At 40.6% G+C, this 8027-nt stretch overlaps 1 long non-coding RNA gene across 1 annotated transcript; it reads left to right on the top strand.

The window, feature by feature from the left end:
- Nucleotides 1-1179: 1179 nt before the first annotated feature.
- On the top strand, nt 1180-1887 carry LOC146054257 (uncharacterized). Its single transcript, XR_014468183.1, has 3 exons — nt 1180-1374; nt 1451-1550; nt 1831-1887. It is a non-coding gene; the product is annotated as an uncharacterized LOC146054257 (long non-coding RNA).
- The last annotated feature ends 6140 nt before the right edge of the window (nt 1888-8027 follow it).

The raw sequence follows: 8027 nt of genomic DNA, 5'->3' as shown, positions 1-8027 counted from the left end.
AATCTTAAAATATACTTTGGTGCTGTATGCTAGTTATTAAGGGGGCCTAGGCTGTATAGAGACTTACGCTGGTTTAGTATGTTGTGGAATTACAAACCCCGGCATGGCTGGCCTCAATTTTGTTATTAGGAGTTGTTAATACAAAGGCAATGCATGCGGGTGTTTGTAGTTGATAACCGGCCATTTGTATGTGTAGTTCTGTGATTAGTGTGTTGTATATAGCGATTTAAAATGTATTATTTAGCGGCATGGTGGGAGTGTTTAGTACGCTTTTAAACAATCTTAAAATATAGTTTGGTGCTGTATGCTAGTTATTAAGGGGGGGGGCCTAGGCTGTATAGAGACTTACGCTGGTTTAGTATGTTGTGGAATTACAAACCCCGGCATGGCTGGCCTCAATTTTGTTATTAGGAGTTGTTAATACAATGGCAATGCATGCGGGTGTTTGTAGTTGATAACCGGCCATTTGTATGTGTAGTTCTGTGATTAGTGTGTTGTATATAGCGATTTAAAATGTATTATTTAGCGGCATGGTGGGGGTGTTTAGTACGCTTTTAAACAATCTTAAAATATAGTTTGGTGCTGTATGCTAGTTATTAAGGGCGGCCTAGGCTGTATAGAGACTTACGCTGGTTTAGTATGTTGTGGAATTACAAGAGGTTTTTTGTGAGAGCGTTAATAGTTTTATGTGATTTTGTGCACGCAAATTTCGTTATGTAGTAGTTTGTTGCGGCATGCATTGTATTGTGCTGTATTGGGAGTACATACAGGCATACTGGCTGCTTGTTGTTAAACATTTATTTAGGAAAGAAAAATATTGAGCCTATGGTACTTTAACTGTCCATTTGCATGTGCAGTGATTAGTGTATTGTGGTCTGTACATTATACATATTGCTTTTAAAAATACAGTATATTGTGTTATTACAATTTACAGTTCGTTAATGTTAGTCATCGCAGATTACGGTATTACGGCTTTGATATATATAAATAGCAACATTTTAATATTGCATCATTGTCTTATACATAATGGTTTTAAATAATGAGCTAGTTATTACATTTTCATGTGTAAAGCCGCACGCTATGCTGCCATGTATGGCTGTCTGCTGGCTAAACACGCGATATGGTGGGATTAGTCATTAGCATTGTTGGATCCCCCTGTAATTAATTTTTATAGGCCGATCTATAGAATACAATGTCAGGAGGTATTCATAGATCAGGTTTTTGTGAGAGCGTTAATAGTTTTATGTGATTTTGTGCACGCATATTTCGTTATGGAAACTTATCTTGTTATCTTTTATTATCAACAGTGCCATCTAGTGGTTGTTGCAGAAAACACCTTTGAACTTAAGCTATCAACAAAACACCAACATGCAGGTGTGTATATGATATTTACAATAGTTTAACAATATCTTATTGTATTGTTATTTCAACTTATTATTATTTATTACAGAGAAAGGAATACAAAACCATTAATGCAAATAAAATAAGTCTCAGAGATTTTCAAGATTTACCCAGCTTCCAACAGCAGTCAAATGAGCAGACAAATACATGTAAGTTTACAGACCAAAGACACATTGTTGTTGCTAGGGGCATGATTTGTTAAGGCACAGGGGCTATTGACAGGTTTTATAAATGTTACGTTGATGGTGTTAATTATTATTACAAGGCTCAGTTGTGTTAGTCACAGGATCTGTTAAGACAAGCGCCCTATTGGTATAAATGTTACACGTGTTGATTGTATTTTTCGTTCTACAAAATTGTTGTGTTAATTTTTATTTTATTTTTTATGTATATATTATTTTTTATTAAATTGTTAACCCCATAAATCAGTTTCAGATGTCACAAATGACGCATCTGAAGTTGGATCATATGGTTCGGATTTCACAGTCGGTCCAGATCTGACGACATTCGAAAACCCATACGCAGCATACTCTGATTTGTCCGAATCGCAAAAATGTAGGTGGTCATAAGCCGTCAAAAAATCCTGAAGGTGTTATAAAGCGACTGTCTTTGTGGCCGCGTATGTGTAACTAAAACGGTGTGATTTTTATTACAGTAGGAACCACGCCGATGGAAAGATCTGGCAAATATTCAGGTGTGTAATGTAATGTTTATTTATTTAGTTTCTTATATAGGACCGCGTTCATTATTGCTCTTTACAAATGGAAACCATCGGTATTAAACAGACTGTGTAGATGCAAACCGACATGGAGGGTTGGGTGTTTTGGGAGGCGGGCCTGAAGGTGTTATAAAGCGTCCGCGAATGTGTAACTAAAACGTTGTTATTTTTTATTTACAGCGGATCCGCGACAATTCGCAAAAATGATAGCCGCGGCCGGGGTTGCTCAACCGCACAATGCTGAAATGGATGGGGGAGAATCCGCTAAAACGGCGATCGACCCACAACGCCAAGAAAATGTATCAAGGGCCGAGATCATGGCAACCGAGCGCGACGATTTCAAGCCAAGCAAGCGGAGAATTACAAAAAGTCGAGCCGGTCAAGAAAACAAGGCCGATTTATCAGATCTTAAAAGAAGATTGAAATATTCGGAAGGTAGGCCCGTGAGAAAAAGAATTGCATTACAAACCGTGCCAACCGTGAGTAATGTGGATTACCCGCACGCATTTACAACACCTGCAACACCTACTGAATCCGACATTGACATTGCCGGTAATACAAAGACTGTGAAGACTCGTAAAACTTTACGACTGTCAAGAGAGAGATACACGCCGCTGACGGATGATGATGTCATCGTAATTTCAGACACGCAGGAACATCATACTGCAGAAACGCAAAGCGTGGTCAGTAACACGCCTGCAGCTACATTATCCGCTAATGATGAGGACTTAAATGGGCAAACATTTTTTATCACCCCTAGTGAAGAGTCAGTCTCAGATACACCACAGAATGATGATGAGGCTGTAACATCTGTAGCCGGAATCCCTGATAAAGTAATGGGTGATGATTACACAAAACTACCCAGTGTTTTTACCACGGTCGGCGAGGCAACCGCATCGGGCGGTGCGGATGCCCCGCCGACCGTGGTATCGACAGACATAGTTGATGGGGTTCAGAATGTGGAACAATTAGGACAAGATGCGGAAATACAATACTACGCGGTCATGGGGAGGATGCGTGAGCATATAGGGTACATGCGTAGAAATGTCAATACCATGTTGAACCGTATAAAAGATGAGCTTTATGGTTCAAAAAAGAAGCCAGAGATCATTAAAGAACTTGTAGAAATGTACATGAATGTAACATCAAATCATATATCAGAGACCGTGAGGACTAGGGATTTTATTAAAGCGAACATGTATCATTTTGCCGAGATAATTGAAACGGATCCGTGACTAGGCATGGTGGGTTATGGATTGAAACATAATTTACATGTGTGTAAAAAAGCCCCAAGAATTAAAGCAAATGTACCGTGCAAAATCTCACACTTATTTCGCCGTTCGAAAATAAAACAGGCTTTAAAATGCATATACAGGCTGAGAAAGCGTAAACAACACAGGGGGCGAGGCACAACCCCAACCCCGTGTGCACAGGCTGACAAATCACCGGACCAACCATTACCGGGTGACGCTGCGTCACCTGACAATGTTGAACACCCCGCAACGCCCATGCATAATGACATAGATGGGGGTTCGCCACCCGGTAATGGTGAAGGTCGGCGAGATGTGTACTTAGAAGCTGTTAACAGGTATGAGCGACACCATCCTAATTTCAGAGCTATTGAGTATCATAATCATTTTCAATTTGTTAATTTGGAAAGAGTTACATCATTTGCAGAGGGTGTTGAAGCCGTACACAACGCTATACAGGTTATGATTGATGAATTCATGGTTGGTGTTGACCCTAATGATCGTGTACAGTTAAGATTGGAGGGGGGTGGTTTACACAACGCCATCTACTCACACCGAAAGCCGCAAGAATCATTAGACGCTGTCAGTTTCTTGAATCAAATTACAAACACTCTTCAAAGTAACGCTGAATTCTTATTAGGCACAGGTTTAAGGTTTGTGATCACTGTTTTTAGAAATAGAGCGGGTGGGGCCCTAACTGGTCGCGGCCTTAGACGCATTCCATACAGCTTAATTATAGAAAGGCGCAGAAGACACCTGTACGATTTCAACAATACGCACAATTATTTGTGCTTTGCGGCATCGATCTGCAAACTTCTGGATAAAGGTAATGCCACAGACGCTGAAATACACGATCGGGCGCTTCAAATTCATAAGGATTTGAACCTACCGATCGATAAAGCAGTCAGCTTTAGCGACGTTGTTGTTTTTGAAAAACACTTAAAAACAAAAATTACAATATTATATCATAATAATCGTTCTTGGCATTACTATTCTTCAGATACGCGCTACGGTGATACCCTGTATGTATTATATCACGATTCACACTATTATGGACTGATTAATATCTGCGCATTTCTCGGATCGAGATTTTTCTGTTCCTTATGTAATCGAACTTATGAGCGCAAAAATAGCCACGATTGTCTTTTCTTTTGTAAGGCTTGTCACAGACAAGCGTGCGCTGATGATGGGGCTTCCGCATTAAGATGTTCGGTTTGTAGGGTGTTTTGCAGATCGCGTGAATGTTTAGAGGAGCACAAATCCTTAGCTTTAGATCGCAAAATATCCTGTCTTGAACATGTTTATTGCGACAGGTGTTGTCTCTACCGTCGCAGGTCTCACGAGTGTCAGGGGCTAAAGTGCTCTACTTGCAAGGCATATGTTGATGGGTTTGCGGATCATTTGTGTTACATACAGCCCATCAAAGCGGAAGAACCCACCACCAAATACATCTTTTATGATTTCGAATGCATGCAGGAGACAGGTATACATATACCAAACTACTGTTACGCTCTCACATTAATGGGTGAGAAATCCTGGGAGTTTAAGGGCAAAGGTTGTATCGATGATTTTGTAAAGACGTTCATGAAACCAAAATTTGCGCATTACACATTCATAGCCCATAACGCTGGGCGGTATGATGCGTATTTTGTATTGAACAAGATCATCAAAGAACGGTATACTGTATCCCTCATCTCTAATGGCGGAAACATAATGTGTATCACAATAAAAGATCTGAAGATTAGGTTTATAGACTCTCTCAATTTTCTCCCCATGAAATTGAGCAGATTTCCAAAGGCCATGGGATTTGATGGCGTTAAAGGTCATTTCCCGCATTTTTTTAACACAGCCGATAACCAAAATTACATAGGGGGCATGCCCTCAATAGAATATTTTGGCCTACAACACATGATGCCTGAGGAGGCCGCTGATGTTACAGAGTGGTACGAAAAAAACAAACACAAGGTGTTTAATTTTCAAAAAGAATTAATACGATATTGTAAAGAGGATGTCAGAATATTGCAAAAAGGGTGCGCAGCTTTCAGATCAGCCGTTATAGCCATGACAGAACAGGAGTTTGTAATAGCGGCTGAGAAAAAAGATGTAGCCGTTAAACGTCACGTTGATCCATTCCAACTGACGACTTTAGCGTCGGTTTGTATGGCTATGTATCGTTGTAAATATTTACAGGCAAACACATTGGCTCTTGTACCGGGTGATAACTATCACAAGACCCAGAAGCGTTACTCAACACCAGCCATACAGTGGTTAATGTACATAGAACACAAAGAAGGTGTGAGTATAAGACACGCTTTACAAGGTGGTGAGAAGAAAGTCGGTAGATACAGTCTGGATGGTTACGCCGTGATTAACGGCGTGCCAACAGCTTTTGAATTCCAGGGGTGTTTTTATCACGGTTGTGACAACTGTTACAAAGACGATGATGAAAACAATCTGACTAAAACAACCTACGGTCAACTGCGACACAAGACACAGTTAAGGATACAATTCCTTAAACGGTGTGGATTTCAGATAAGGGAGATGTGGGGGTGTGAGTGGAAGAAAATGAGGGAGACTGATGAGGAGCTTCAGGTTTTTCTGAAAGGTTTGGAAATCCCTGAACCCTTGGATCCTCGTGATGGTCTTTATGGCGGACGCACTAACGCCATAAAACTTTATCACAAGACAGAGTGCGATGAAAAAATACACTATTTTGACTTTACTAGCCTATACCCATTTGTCAACAAGACCAAAACATATCCTATACGTCACCCACGCATCATTTATAAGGACTTTGATGATGTCACAAAGTATTTCGGTTTTGTTAAATTAAAAATTAATCCTCCGCGAGGCCTTTTCTTTCCAGTTTTACCGGTTAAAATGAATGGTAAGTTAATGTTTCCGCTGTGCCGCACATGCGCCGAATCTGGACAGTGTGAGCCGTGTGTTCATGACTCAGAAAACCGCGCCCTAACCGGTACATGGTGCACAGTGGAGATAAATCTTGCTATAGAAAAGGGGTACAAAGTGTGTAAAATCTATGAGGTGTGGCATTTTGATGAGAGATCTGATGATCTGTTTTCAGGTTACATTAAAACACACCTCAGAGATAAACAGGAGGCTTCTGGTTACCCTGATTGGTGTACAGACTCTGTGAAACAACAAGAGTACATAGACGCGTATCAAAAAAATGAGGGCATAGCTTTAAGACACGAACACATAAATGTCAACCCCGCCAAAAGACAAATTTCTAAATTGTTTTTAAACTCATTATGGGGTAAATTTGGTCAACGTAGCAACATGCCCAATACTTGTCTAGTGACAGATCCTGATAAGCTTTTTGAATATGCCTTTCAACCACACTATGAGGTGTCTGCTTTAGACTTCATAGACTCAGAAACTGTTATGGTCAACTGGAAATACGCCAAAGACCATTATACCAGATCTTCAACAACAAATATATTTATAGCAGCATTTACCACAGCGCACGCCCGCGTCGAGTTGTACAACCTATTGGATAGATTACAAGATAGATGTCTGTATCACGATACAGATTCTGTAATTTTTGTCAGCAGGCCCGGTGAGTGGAATCCGCCATTAGGCGATTATCTAGGGGAGTTGACCAGCGAACTACCATCTGGTACGCATATAACAGAGTTTGTTTCAGCCGGCCCCAAGTCATACGGCTATAGACTAAGCAACGGCAAGACGAGCCTCAAGGTCAAAGGTATAACGTTGAATGTTTGTAATGAGCAGCACGTTAACTTTGACAGTCTGAAAGAACTGGTCTTAGATTATCCTTTAAACCCCAAAGGCGTGGATCAGAAAAAAATTGTGACCAGGCAGCCCGGTATAGTACGTGTGAAAAAGTACTGGCAGATTGAAACCCGTATGCTGCAGAAAACGCAAAAGTGCGTTTACACTAAACGTAACCTCACGGATAATTTTACAACCCTACCATTTGGTTATTAAGATGGATATCCGTTTTCAACACCCCTTCTCCTGTATTTTAGCCGGACCCTCCAATTCGGGGAAAAGTTATTTTGTGAAAACGCTAATACAACACGCATCCACACATATGACGCATGTACCTGATAATATTGTTTGGTTTTACACCTGTTGGCAACCGATATACGACCAACTTCTGAGTGCTCACCCTGGTATGCGTTTTATAGAGGGGTTGCCCGAGTCATTTAGCGACGACCAGCTTTTTCCCCCTGATAAGATTAATTTAACGGTGATAGATGACTTGATGGATGCCGCGAGTAATAATTCTGAGGTTGAGAAAGCGTTCACAAAGTATGTGCACCATCGTAATCTCAGTGTCATGTACCTTGTGCAAAACATATTTTGTCAAGGTAGAAAGAGCAGGACTATACATTTAAACACAAAATACATGGTCCTGTTTAAAAACCCCAGGGATAAAATGCAGGTTAGCATTCTGGCTAGACAAATGTACCCATCAAAATATCGTTTTTTTCTTGAAGCCTATGAGTCCGCTACGGAGCCACCATACGGTTATTTACTGGTTGATTTAAGAAACAATGCCCTTGATGATTATCGTTTACGAAGCGGTTTATTCCCCCCCGACACACCAGTAGCTTATGTTGTTAAGAAGCGGGGTTCTAAATAGCTATAACCGCGCATCCTATAGTCAT

The sequence above is a fragment of the Crinia signifera genome, unplaced genomic scaffold (assembly GCF_055691185.1).
Source record: "Crinia signifera unplaced genomic scaffold, ASM5569118v1 HAP2_SCAFFOLD_229, whole genome shotgun sequence".
Taxonomy (NCBI): Eukaryota; Metazoa; Chordata; class Amphibia; order Anura; family Myobatrachidae; genus Crinia; species Crinia signifera.
This window is presented reverse-complemented; position numbering and strand designations above follow the sequence as displayed.